This window comes from Glycine soja, chromosome 3 (assembly GCF_004193775.1).
Source record: "Glycine soja cultivar W05 chromosome 3, ASM419377v2, whole genome shotgun sequence".
In the NCBI taxonomy this organism is placed as follows: Eukaryota; Viridiplantae; Streptophyta; class Magnoliopsida; order Fabales; family Fabaceae; genus Glycine; species Glycine soja.
The window spans coordinates 18,840,035-18,854,685 of NC_041004.1; the positions used below are offsets into that span (position 1 = coordinate 18,840,035).

At 35.5% G+C, this 14,651-nt stretch overlaps 1 non-coding gene across 1 annotated transcript; it reads left to right on the top strand.

The window, feature by feature from the left end:
• Nucleotides 1-12,232: 12,232 nt before the first annotated feature.
• LOC114407894 lies at nucleotides 12,233-12,339 on the top strand. Its single transcript, XR_003665706.1, has one exon. It is a non-coding gene; the product is annotated as a small nucleolar RNA R71 (small nucleolar RNA).
• The last annotated feature ends 2,312 nt before the right edge of the window (nucleotides 12,340-14,651 follow it).

The following is a 14,651-nucleotide window of genomic DNA, read 5'->3' on the forward strand; positions in this document are numbered from 1 at the left end:
GAAAAATGGATAAAGAGTTGCTTGAAGAATAGTTAGGTATCAATTTTAGTGAACGATAGTCCAACGAAGGAGTTCTTGGTATCAAAAGGATTGAGGTAAGGAAATCCACTTGCTTCTTTCCTCTTTAATATTGTGGTGGAAGGGCTTTGTGGGTTGATGACAAAAGCAATTGAGAAAAATCTCTTCATTAACTACTCGGTGGGGGAAAAGGGAATTCAAGTCAACCTACTCCAATATGTGGATGACACCATTTTTGTGGGAGATGCTTCTTTGAGAAATGTGTTTACTATCAAAATCATCTTAAGGTGCTTTGAATTAGTATCCGGTCTTAAAGTTAACTTCCACAAAAGTAGGTTTTTCACAATAAGAGTGGAGAGAGATGTCAAAGAAAGATACACAAATTTATTGAATTGTAAGTTGTTGAGAATTCCTTTTGTTTAGCTAGGTATTCCCATAGGTGCAAACCCTAGGAAGGTCAACAATTGATAACTTGTGTTTGAAAAATTTGCTAAAAAATTGTCAGGTTAGAAACACAAAATCTTGTCTTTAGCGGGTAGAGTTTGTCTCATAAATTCGATCTTGTCCTCTTCTCCCCTTTTCTACCTTTATTTCTTTAAAATCCCTAAACAAGTGGGTAAAACTTTTATTTCTTTGCAAATGGGTTTCTTGGAGGATAGTGAGGAAAACAAGAGCAAAGGTTGTTGGGATAGTTAGGATCAAATTTGAAAACCTAAAGAATGTGGGGGCTTAGGAGTGAAAAACATTTTCCTCTTCAGAAACACTCTCCTTATTAAATGGAGATGACACCTTTTGCAAGGAAAAAAAGAATTGTTGAGTGAGGTTTTGTGTTCAAAATATGTTGGGTGGATGGAACTTGTAAAAGAGTATATTTCTTTGTACTCGTCTATATGGTAAGGGATATTAGTACACTATTAGAAAATATGTTTTCTACATCGGTTATTTATGACTTTCTATATCAGTTTATAACCGATGTTGAAAGTGCCGATGTTGAATGTATTATCGTTAACATCGGTTCCAAAAAACTGATGTTAACGTTAAATTTACAACATCGGTTATTTAAATAACCGATGTTGATAATAAGAATTACACCCAAAACAATGTATTAATGTTGACAGTTAACATCGATTTTTTGGAAAAATCGATGTTAACGTAACTTAACATTGGTTTTTTTTACAGAAAATCGATGTTAACGTATGTGTTAATGTTGACAGTTAACATCGGTTTTTTGAAATAACCGATGTTAACATATGTGTTAACGTACGTTAACATCGGTTTTTTGTAAAAATCGATATTAACGTATGTGTTAATGTTGATAGTTAACATCGGTTATTTGGAAAAACCGATGTTAACATCGATTTTTTGGAAAAATCGATGTTAACGTATGTGTTAATGTTGACAGTTAACATCGGTTATTTGGAAAAACCGATGTTAACGATTAACATCGGTTTTTCCAAATAACCGATGTTGTTTTTAGGAATTTTTTTAAATACTGTCTTTGTTTTTACAAAAAAAGCAATCATTGTTTTTTTTAACCGATGTTTTCAGGAATGATTGGAAGATACCACAACACCTTCGCTAGAGGGCCCTTCTTTGAGTTTTCATCCGAATTGTCATCCTCATCATCCTTCACTTTGTACCATGATGCCCCACACCTAGGGCATTTGGACATTTCTTCGAATTCATGCCTGTACAGTATGCAGTCATTCGTGCAAGCATGAATCTTCTGATACTCCATACCCATCAGACACAATATCTTCTTGGCCTGATAGTAGCTTTTAGGCAACGTGTTTTCCTCTGGAAGCAGATTGTGCACTACTTGAAGCAGTGAAGTGAAGCTTTTGTCGCTCCACCCAAATCTGACCTTGACATTAACTAGACTTAAGACAGCCGACAACAGTGTCAAGGAGTTCTTGCACCCCGAATACAAAGGCTTCTTTGAGTCACTGATCGAGGTCGTACCCGAATAAAATAAACATTAAAAATGAAATATCTAGTAAGTAATCCAAGGTCGTCTCCCAACGAGCAATGGTCAACCAAACGTTCATAACAAATAGTAATAAAACAGTAACGAATTGGGGAGTTGTTTGTTTTTGTAATTTAAACAGCGAGCAAATTTTAATTAGAAAATAACAGAATTAAAACATGTTGTTTCCCCTTGATTCACAAGCAAGTCTCTTATCCTAGGTTACAAGAATTTATCCTTAATCAGTTCAACCACTTAATCCAACCTTAAATTAAATTACTAAGCGAAAATTAACATAAGGCTGTCATTATGTGATTAAGTAACACATACACCAATTAATCATGAACGAAACTGATCATTAAGCATGAATGTAAATTAAGCACAGAGACAATTAATCAAGCACTAAGCATGCATGGATTAATAGCAACAAATACAGAGTAATTGGTGAAGAGGAAAAACTGAACAGAATTCAATAGTAATAATAAAACCTCAAAGAGAGTTGTGCTTGATCCTCAAGAGAAAACAACGCTAGAGACTTAACCTTCCATTAATCAGTAGAAAACGAAATTGCAGATTGAAGCAGAAAATGAAATTTTATTGCTACGTGAATAGTAAAAATTGGAATTGCAAAACCTAAAATTATTCTTTCTCCCAAAACGAAAAGACTCCCTAAACTAAAACCTTGGTGTTGTTATATAGGTTCTCAGCCCCCAAAGCTTACAAATCTGTTTTAAGTTCAAGCCCATAAATAAAATAAAATCTGAACAAGATAAGATAAGATTTGATAAAATAAAATCTAGATGAAATAAAATATAGATAAGATAAGATAAAATCTAGATGAAATAATATTTAGATGAGATAAAATCTGGATAAGATAAGATTTGGTAGAATAAAATTGTTTGTCTCTTCAAGTCAAAGTCCAATTCAAGCCCAATTGCTTATAATTCTCCTGAAATTAAATTAAAAACAGAAAATTTGTCCAGTAGGCTCAAATGATAAAACTGCATAATTAATTTAATAGTTAAGGATAATCAGTAATTAAAATGGTGACAAAAAGGGTTAAGAAAAAGTAAACCCCAAAACCAAAATTACAAATTAAGCTTTAAAAAGTAAATCCAAAACAAAATCAACCAAGTCCTCAACCAATCCAAGTCTTCAAACCAAGACCTCATTCATTCAACTTCATTCTTTTTTGTTTTTTTGTGTATATATATATATATATATATATATATATATATATATATATATATTGTATTTCTTTTTTCTTTTCTTTTTCCTTGAATGTGAATAGTAGCAATTAAAAGCATTTGAAAAATAAAGCAACAATTAGGCAATATATGTATACATCATCAAGCATGGCCAATAAAAACATATCATCCAATGAAACATACCCCCCCCCCCCCCCCTCACACTTATTCCAAAAAACAATTCCAAAGCTCCAAAATTCCTTAAAGATATGTTTGGATGGAGCAATTAAAGTGAGTAAAGTATTTTAACTGAGATATTAAAATGCTTCCTTGTAAAATGATCTGTTTGGATAGGGTATTTTAGGAGTAATTAAAATGTCATCATTTATTTGAAGCATTTTAATAAGGTAAATTGGGAGAATTTCAAATTCTCACCAAAAATAGAGGAATTAAAATTCCCAGCCACTCTCACGGTCTCTCTCCCTCTCAGCCTCATGCTCCCTCTCCATCTCAGCCACTTTCACCATGATAGTTCTCTCTCAGCCGCACGCTCTCTCTCACGATGCTAGCGCACTCTCTCCCTCAGCACATTAGCTCTCTCCGTACCTCTCTCTCCCTCTCAGCCACCCTCACGCACCACACCTAGCTCTCTCTCAAGTAAGTTCCCCTTGCGATTTCGACCCACTCTTGCTGTGTCATGGTGTGTTCATTTTTTTTTGTTAATTTGTGATTTATTTTTTATTTAGTTGTTTGATTTCATTGGTTTTGTACTGTGGGTCCTCATTGTTTGATTTCGTTGCTCATTGTTTGATTTCGTTAATTTGTACTGTAGGCAGTTTTGCAAATTTGTTAGGAACAGACCATGCACTCTAGGTGCTTGTGTTTATTCTTCTATAAGAACTTTTTAGATGTCTTATTCAGAAACCTTTCTCCCTGATTAATTATTATTTATTACCTAATTTCCGCTTCTTCTTCTTTCCAAAGAAAATGAATTGAAGATCATGATCATGTTTGTGTTGTTCTTCTTGTTGTCTATCTGAATACAATTATTGAGCTATTTTGTTTTAAAACAATATGCACCATTAATGGATAATATCATAGGTATTATGAAGGTGGCATTTCATCAGTTTACATGTGGGAAGATGATAATGAAGGTTTCGTAGCCAGCTTTTTAATAAAGAAAGGTGGGGCTATTATTTGAGTAAACTCTAATGCTACTCATCCTTTTGACCTATTTTCTGATGTGATATTTTTTGCAATTCCATGATTAAAGATGGCTCAAAGACACGGCAGGGTCGACGAGGATATTTAGAGGAAGGTGCATGGGATGCTATACATGTTATAGAGGTAAAGTATCATTCCATTTATAAGACTAAACATGATAAATGCATATGTATAATAGTGACTTTCAATAGATTGGGAAACTAAAATATCTGTATTTAGTTCTAATTTTTCTTATTCTTTTCTTGCAAGTTTATTTCATTAATTCATAGTCCTCATTTTTTTTGTTAATTTAGGTGGGACCAGAGGAAGAAGAAAACACCAATTATCGGTTAACCAGTACAGTTATGCTGACTCTGACTACAAATAATGAGTCATCGGGAACTTTCAGTTTATCTGGATCAATTAGACGTCAGGCAAGTTTTGACAGAATTAGTTCTTGTTGGCAATTAGATCATTTAGTTAACGCTTGCATGCTAAGTTTTTTCTGTCTTGAGAAGCCACATAATGAACAATGCACCTTCATTGAACATTGAATTAATTACATGGTTCTTGTTTGATAAAGTCCATATATCTATATGCTTTTTAGCTTGAGGCAACCTTTTTTTTTAGTTTTTTCTTAATCCTAAATTAGTTTTTCCTTATATTTTAGATGAGTATGAAGCTATCAGTTGTTGATGGTCATCTTTGTAACATGGGAAGGATGATTGAAGAAATGGAGAGTAAGCTGAGGAACTCACTAGATCAGGTACTTCTTGATTATACAGGATTCAACTGCGTGCATGTTGTATTTGAGATCAGCTTCTTTACTTTTTGTTCTTTGATGGGGAAAGGTTTGGGTATTTATCAAATTTGATATTCAGTTCGTTTGTGTTTATGACATTTCAAACTATAAGGCATGTTAATGCATTTTGCAGGTTAAATTTTAAAACATAAAAAATAAGATATTTGATGAAATTCTTGGGGTGGACTATATACAAAGTTTGTAACATATGAATTTGTAAGCTTTGTCTGGTTGAAATGTTCCTTTGTACCTCATTCTTGAATAATTATATTTTCACTTTTGCTTTGTAGTGGGAAATGATAATCAACTTTATAGCTACATTTACATCATTACTTTTTATTTTGGGAAAGACCTTACGCCTCTATTTGAACTATTTGAGATTCTAATTGGCATTAGCTCTAGGACTTATGTCTTCTCAATCAAAACATGTGTGTTGAGCTTGGGGAATACTCCCCAGATTTTGATTGCAGGGGTCTAATCAAACCCAAAAAAAAAACTTCTTTTTTTGTTGTGTATATATAGTTAAGAGACATTTCTTGTCATCCAATTTATATTCTAGGCTCTTGCTTGGGACACACCTAATGTAGAAAAATATGGCCATTAAAATTTAGAGCTTATTTACATCTTTTATCTACATATTTGTTTTAAATCTCAAAATATTATCGTATATCATTATCATGCAATTTGGATTGAGAAGAAATGGATCCTAGCATAGTTAACAATGCAATTACTTCAACTGATATTTTCATTATAGTTATTTGCCTTTGATATTTTCACTTTAGTAATTTGTCTTTCATGTTGTGACTATATTATCTTGTTTCTTCTATGTCAGGTTATCGTGAGCAAGGAATAGAAAGGAATTGCATTCTTACAAAGCAAGAGAAAAAAGTTTATTATTCTAAAATTGTTTGATTATGTTGTTTGTTTTGGATCCTCTAATTTGTAAAATAATTTGTGAATTATTGAATATTATAAGTGAAGTGATATAAATGTTGATGATATATGATTTTAGGTGTTGACATGGATTGAAGTATTTTCTTCTGTTAAAATTAATATCATTTGAATTTTGTATGAGATAAATATCATTAAATTACATAATTATTTAATTTTAATATGTTTTTGAAAATTATAAAGAGACCAGGTAATTAATTTTTTTTAGCAAGAATAAAGAATAACATATCATTCATCTTTTAATTTTGCAGTATTATTTAATTCAAGTTTTTTTGTGTGTTACTACAAGAATATTGTGTAAGATTCAAAATTGTTTAGCATTACAATTATTTTGATTATTTAACTATTAAATATTAAAAAAATTATTATTATATATTTATAGCATTAAATTTATTTTGAATATTTAACTATTTAAAAAATGACTCATGTTTATTTTCATTCAATATTGAAATTTTAATTTTTAAATAAATATTTAAAAATCAAAACTTAAATTTCATTGAAATTGAATTACTTTGTCCAAACAAGGAAATTAAAATACAAGAAATTGAATTGCCTCATCCAAACAAAATATTTACAAATGAAAGGAATTTAAATCAAGGCAATCAAAATGCTGTGTATTTAAATTTCCAAGTAATTTTTGAATCCCCCATCCAAACATAGGGTAAGGGTAGGGTGAAATCATGATTTTTCAAATTCTAACCAAGGGCAAATCTATCACTTTCAATTTGAACTTTCAAAACTAACTTGACATGTAGAGAAAAACAAGGGTTTCAATTCACAAAATGCCAAGAAACTCCTATTTCAAAAACAATTACCCATTACTTGTACATAACCCAAAATTCAAAGAGAAACATGCAATGCTGTACACAAAACATAAAACCAAAATAACAAAATTAACCTAGAAAAAACCTAATAAAATTAAACTAGAATACCCAACAAAATTAAAAAATAATCTCCCCCCCCCCCTCACACTTAAACAACACATTGTCCTCAATGTAGCACAATCATAAGATCAAGAACAATAAAAAAAATCAATAAATTTGGACAAGTGCAATAAAAGTAAAGAAGGAGATAGAAAAAGAAAACTCCCTAAGTCATAGCGGAAGAGAAGTAGGGTGAAGTAAGGAGGTCTCCTCCACCACTACATCCACTAAGGAGGGATTTGTGAGGAATGGTTTCAATCGGTGCCCATTGACCTTGAAGCTCTTATCTGTGGATTCACTTTTGATCTCAACTGTACCATAAGGAAAAACTTTAGTCACCACAAAAGGACCAATCCACTTTGACCTCAACTTACCACTCATGAGTCCGAGCCTAGAGTTATACAATAAAACTTTCTGTCCAACCACGAAGTCCTTCTTAGCGATCAAACTATCATGGAACTTCTTGGTCTTCTCCTTGTAGAATTTGGAATTCTCATAGGCTTCTAAATGGATCTCATTTAGCTCACTGAGTTGCAACTTCCTTTCCTCTCCAGCCTGATCAATAGAGAAGTTGCAGGTCTTTACAGCTTAGTAGGCTTTATGCTCTATCTCTACAGGAAGATGACATGCCTTGCCAAAGACAACCTGATAAGGAGACATTCCTATGGGTGCTTTGTAGGCAGTCCTATGCGCCCAAAGAGCATCATCCAACCTGGTGCTCCAATCTTTTTTGTTCGGTTGCACAATCTTCTCCAAGATCCTTTTTATCTCCCTATTTGAAATCTCAGCCTGTCCATTAGTTTGGGGGTGGTAAGGTGTGGAAATTCTGTGCACGACCCCATACTTTTTGAGCAAGGCATACATGGATCTGTTACAAAAATGGGTGCTTTGATCACTAACGATGGCTCTAGGGACTCCAAACCTGCAAAACAGATTAGATCTAACAAAATCCATAACGACCTTAGCATTGTTAGTTCTGGTGGGTTTGGCTTCCACCCATTTTGAAACATAATCAACAGTAAGGAGAATATAAACCAAACCAAAAGAGACAGGGAAGGGCCCCATAAAATCTATACCCCAGACATCAAACACCTCACAAAATAACATGGGTTGTTGAGGCATTTGTTGTCTCCATGAAGGTGAGCCGCCTGCTCTCTGACAAGGCTCACAAGTGCTACAGATTCTCCACGCATCCTTGAAGATGGTGGGCCAATAAAAACCGCAATCAAACACCTTGCGAGATGTCCTCTGTATGCCAAGATGGCCACCTGGTGCGAAAGAATGATAGAATTGCAGGACCGAGTCAATCTCATGGTCTGGAATGCATCTCCTAATAACCTGGTCACTGCACAACTTCCACAAATAGGGGTCATCCCAAATATAATGCTTAGCATTGCTCTTAATTTTATCATTTTGAGCTTTAGATGCTAAGGGAGGAAAAACATAAGCAACCAAATAATTCACAATATTAGCAAACCAAAGAGTGGGGAAGGAATCAAAAATACTATACAGGATGTACAAATGGTCATCTGGAAAATCATCTCGAATGGGTGAGTCCTCAGACACACGCTCAATCCTACTTAGATGGTCAGCCACAAGGTTTTGTGCACCACTTCGATCACGGATCTCCAAATCAAACTCTTGGAGCCAAAGCATCCACCTGATCAATCTAGGCTTTGATTCAGCCTTCTTCAACAGGTACTTCAGAGCTGCATGGTTAGTATAAACAATAACACGAGTACCAAGCAAATATGAACGAAATTTTTCAAGAGCAAAAACTATCGCTAGTAGCTCCTGCTCTGTGGTAGTGTAATTTGCTTGAGCAGCATCCAAAGTTCTGGAAGCGTAGTAGATCACCCAAGGCAGCTTATCAATCTTTTAAGCAAGGACAGCCCCCAATGCGTAATTGGCTGCATCGCACATTAGCTCAAATGGGGTTATCCAATCAGGTGCCTGAATGATAGGGGTGGTATTCACCGCACGCTTGAGGCAATCAAAAGCCTTTTTGCATTGGTCATCAAAATCAAACTCCACCTCCTTTTGCAGCAGATTGGATAGTGGAAGGGCCACTTTGCTAAAATCCTTGATAAAGCGCCTATAAAACCCTGCATGACCAAGAAAAGAACGAACCTCTCGCACGCAAGAGGGGTAAGCCAATTGTGAAATAACATCTATTTTTTGCAGGGTCTACCTTTATGCCCCTATTCGAAATGATATGCCCTAAAACTATACCTTGTTCTACTATGAAGTGACATTTTTCAAAATTCAGCACAAGGTTAGTTTCAATGCATCTATTGAGAACTCTATCCAAACTATCCAAATATGCATTGAAAGAGGATCCATAAACAATAAAATCATCCATAAACACCTCTATGCAACTCTCTAAAAAATCACTAAAAATGCTAAGCATACACCGCTGGAAGGTACCAGGGGCATTGCATAGGCCAAAAGGCATCCTCCTATAGGCAAAAGTGCCAAAGGGACAGGTGAATGTGGTCTTTTCTTGATCCTCAGGAGCAATATGAATTTGTAAATAACTAGAAAAACCATCAAGAAAACAGTAATGAGACTTATCTGCCAAGCGCTCAAGCATTTGATCAATGAAAGGCAGGGGAAAATGATCTTTTCTGGTTACCTGGTTTAGCCTCCTATAATCAATGCAGACTCTCCAGCTGTTCTGCACTCTTGTGGGGATAAACTCATCCTTTTCATTCTTGATCACTGTGAGACATGTCTTCTTAGGAACCAGTTGGACTGGACTCACCCACTGGCTATCAGAAATGGGGTAGATGATTCCAGCTTGTAAGAGCTAGGTCACTTCCTTTTTCACCACATCTAGAATGACGGGGTTGAGTCGCCGCTATGGCTGCCTCATTGGCTTAGCTCCATCCTCTAAAAGTATCCTATGCATGTAGGTAGATGGGCTAATACCAGGAATGTCTGCTAAAGTTCATCCAATGGCTTTCTTGTGCTTCTTGAGAACTAGCAATAACTTCTCCTCCTGCTTAGCAGCAAGGAAGGCAGAGATGATCACTGGAAATTTTTCCTTGTCCTCCAAGTAAGCATATTTGAGGGTTGCTGGTAAGGGCTTCAACTCTGGTGTGGGTGGTGGCTGAACAGTGGGAGGAACCATGGTAGGAGAAGAAGAAGTTTCCTCAGCCTATACCTCATAAAGCAAATTAGAAGTATATGTACTTCCTGTAACATGGGTAGTGCATTCTGACTCTAAAAAATCAACATCAAGAGGTACAACACCCAGAAAATCAGAACCAGACTCAAATTTAGATTCATTCTCAGCATAAAAATCAGATACAAGATCAAATTCAAACTCAGATTCATATTCAATGCATAAGGAATGACAAGTATGCAGATCAGATAAAAATGGATGTTTCCTACCATGAAGAACAGAATCAAAATCAAACATATAATCATCAACAATCTGATCAATTATCTCAGCACAGAAAATAGAATGATCCTCAGATGGATGTTTCATGGCATTAAGAATTTTAAAATGAACAACAATACCACCAAATTCCATAGACAATGTGCTAGCATAAACATCTATCTTGGTTCGGGCTGTTTTCATAAATGGCCTGCCTAAAATAATTGGAACTGAACCTTGGGAAAATCTCTCTTCCATATTAAGAACATAAAAATCAGCAGGAAAAATAAGTTCACCAACCCAAACCAGCACATCCTCTATGAAACCTGCGGGGTAAGCAACACTTCTATTTGCCAAATGAATCACCACATCTGTAGATTGCAAAGGTCCAAGGGATAAAGAATTGAAAATGGACAGAGGCATGACACTAACTGATGCTCCTAGATCTAGCATGACATTCTCAAATTTATTGTTCCCAATAATGCAAGGTATACAGAAAGTACATGGGTCCTTACATTTCTCAGGAATGTGAGGAACAGATTTACCAATCAATGCTGACACATTTTTGCCCATGCTAATCCTTTCATTTCCTTTGAGCTTCCTTTTGTGGGTGCACAACTCCTTTAGAAACTTGGCACATCTTGGAATCTTCTTGATGGCATCTAGCAGAGGTATGTTCACCTCTACTTTTATGAAGGTCTCCAAGATCTCCTTTTCCGCTTCTTCCATCTTTTTGCTTGGAATTGCTCTAGGTGGGAATGGAAGAAGGATAGGGGGCTGCTGTAAGTCAGAATTACTAGAAGAAGGTCCACCTGCATGAAAATTTTTGTTAGGAAACTTTCTCTTTTGTGCAACTATCTCATCCTCTTTCTCAGGTGTAGAATGAAGCTTGACAGGTTCAGGTGCAGGTGCAGCTACTGGTGGAGGCACTTGAATTTGGTTGCCAGACCTCAAGGTGATGGCACTCACATTTTTTGGATTCTACACAGTTTGCGAAGGCAATTTGTCATAATTTTGGGACTGAGCTTGGTTCAACTGAGTAGCCATCTGCCCCATCTGATTTGTTAGACTCTGAATGGAGGCTCTTGTCTCTTGCTGAAATTGCATATTCTGATGGTCATTTGCCTCACTAACTCTTCTAAGGAAGGTTGAGGAGGAGCCTCAGTTGCTTGATGTCTTTGTTGTGACTGCTGTTGTATTGGAGGAGGAACATATGGCTTGCTTGGACAAGCAGCATTCTGAAAAGGAGGGACAGACTATTGTTGTTGTGGAGGACTTGTACATCTCAGATTTGGATGATTCCTCCAACCTGGATTGTATCTATTGCTTGAAAGGTCATAATTATTCTACTATTGTTGGTTTTGCTGCTGAGGAGGTCTATTATAAATGTTTGCAGCATAAGCTTCAGGTTGCTCATTGATTCCAGATTGCTGCAAAGAAGGACAGAGATCTGTATGGTGATCTGCAGAAGAACATAGACCACAAACTCTTGCAATAGGTGTAGATTTCTGATTCATGGCAAGCTGAGTTACTAGGTTGATCAAGGCATCAAGTTTTTCTTCAAGCTTTTTATTTTCAGTAGATGAAGATGAATCTGTGGCCACCTCATGGACTCCTCTAAGAACAATAGCATCATTTCTTGCACTGAATTGTTGGGAGTTGGAAGCCATCTTCTCAATCAAATTTCTAGCCTCAGCAGGGGTCATATCACCAAGAGCTCCACCAGTGGCAGCATCAATCATACTCCTCTCCATGTTGCTAAGTCCCTCATAGAAATATTGAAGAAGGAGTTGCTCAGAAATCTGGTGGTGAGGACAGCTTGCACACAATTTCTTGAATCTTTCCCAGTACTCATACAGGCTTTCTCCACTAAGTTGCTTGATGCCTGAAATGTCTTTTCTGATGGCAGTGGTCCTAGATGTAGGGAAGAATTTCTCCAAGAACACCCTCTTAAGGTCATCCCAACTGAAAATGGACCTGGGAGCAAGGTAGTATAGCCAATCTTTTGCCACTCCCTCCAGAGAATGAGGAAAAGCCTTTAGAAAGATATGATCTTCTTGGACATCAAGGGGCTTCATGGTGGAACAAATAATATGGAACTCCTTAAGATGCTTATGAGGATCTTCACCTGCAAGACCATGAAACTTGGGCAACAAATGTATTAGTCCAGTCTTGAGAATATATGGAACACCCTCATCAGGATATTGAATGCACAAGCTTTCATAAGTGAAATCAGGTGCAGCCATCTCCCTAAGAGTCCTCTCACGAGGTGGAGGTTGAGCCATGTTCTCATTATGAAAGTTAGTAGTGGAATGTTCAAAATCAGAATATTCAGAATCACCCTCAACAGAATGCTCAAAATGCACAGAATGACCAGGATGCACACTATGCCTAACTAATCTATGAAAGGTTCTATCTATTTCAGGATCAAAGGGTTGTAAATCACCTGGACAGCCCCTAGTCATGCACTATATGCAGCAAATAATGTGTTTCTCAACAAGCACCTAACAAGGGGGTAAAACTACAGCTATACTCAAACGATATCAAAATGAGTTGAAATTTTGTAAGCAACACCCTAAAATCATGAAAAGATAGCACAAAAAATTTCAAACAAAAATTCAAAGTCTAACTATGAAAACTACCTAAGCAAAGTTTAGAAAAATAGGACAATAATACTTAAAAAAAACTTAGTAAACGACTGATTTTTGGAGCTTGGGAGACTTAAAGCCGGTTGTCACAATATGGGAAAATTTTTTCTACCCCAAATGCATATATAATAATAGTCGTTCTGATACCCGAAACAAAAGTTATGGCCGTTTTAAGTTTTTCTAAAAACAAGTTCCCAAAATTTTTGTCTCTCTCAAATACTGCCACACCAAGTGCTCCTGGTATTTTTCACACAAAATATAGATCAAAAGAAGCTACCACACAAAAAATCAGCCAAAAATAACAACTCTAACTATCAAAACAAAAATCGCTAATTAAATTGCAAAATCAGTCGCTAATCATTGTTCATCACTATTCACAGCAAAACACAAGCTGAATCAGTCGCTAAAAATAGTCGCTAAAAATAGTCACTAAACGGGGAATGCAACTAAAATGCAAAACAGAACGCTACACAAAATAAGATAACTAAACACTATTATGAACCTTTGGCCCACTGCTCCCCGGCAACAGCGCCAAATTTGATCGAGGTCGTACCCGAATCAAATAAACATTAAAAATGTAGTATCTAGGAAGTGATCCTAGGTCGTCTCCCAACGAGCAATGGTCAACCAAACGTTCATAACAGATAGTAATAAAACAGTAACGAATTGGGGGGGTTATTTGTTTTTGCAATTTAAACAGCGAGCAAATTTTAATTAGAAAATAACATAATTAAAACATGTTTTTTCCCCTTGACTCACAAGCAAGTCTCTTATCCTAGGTTACGAGAATTTATCCTTAATCAGTTCAACCTCTTAATCTAACCTTAAATTAAATTACTAAGCGAAAATTAACATAAGACTGTCATTATGTGATTAAGCAACACATACACCAATTGATCATGAATGAAACTAATCATTAAGCATGAACATAAATTAAGCACAGAGACAATTAATAAAGCACTAAGCATGCATGGATTAATAGCAACAAATACAGAGTAATTGGTGAAGAGAAAAAACTGAGCAGAATTCAATAGTAATAATAAAACCTCAAAGAGAGTTGTGCTTGATCCTCAAGAGAAAACAATGCTGGAGACTTAGCCTTCCATTTATCAGTAGAAAACGAAATTGCAGAATGAAGCAGAAAATAAAATTTTATTGCTACGTGAATAGTAAAAACTAGAATTGCAAAACCTAAAATTATTCTTTCTCCCAAAATGAAAAGACTCCCTAAACTAAAACCTTGGTGTTGTTATATAGGTTCTCAACCCCCAAAGCTTACAAATCTGTTTTAAGTCCAAGACCATAAATAAAATAAAATATGAACAAGATAAGATAAGATTTGATAAAATAAAATCTAGATGAAATAAAATCTAGATAAGATAAGATAAGATAAAATCTAGATGAAATAAAATCTGGATAAAATAAGATTTGGTAGAATAAAATTGTCTGCTCTCTTCAAGCCCAAGCCCAATTGCTTATAATTCTCCTGAAATTAAATTAAAAACACAAAATTAGTCCAGTAGGCCCAAATGATAAAACTGCATAATTAATTTGACAATTAAGGCTAATCA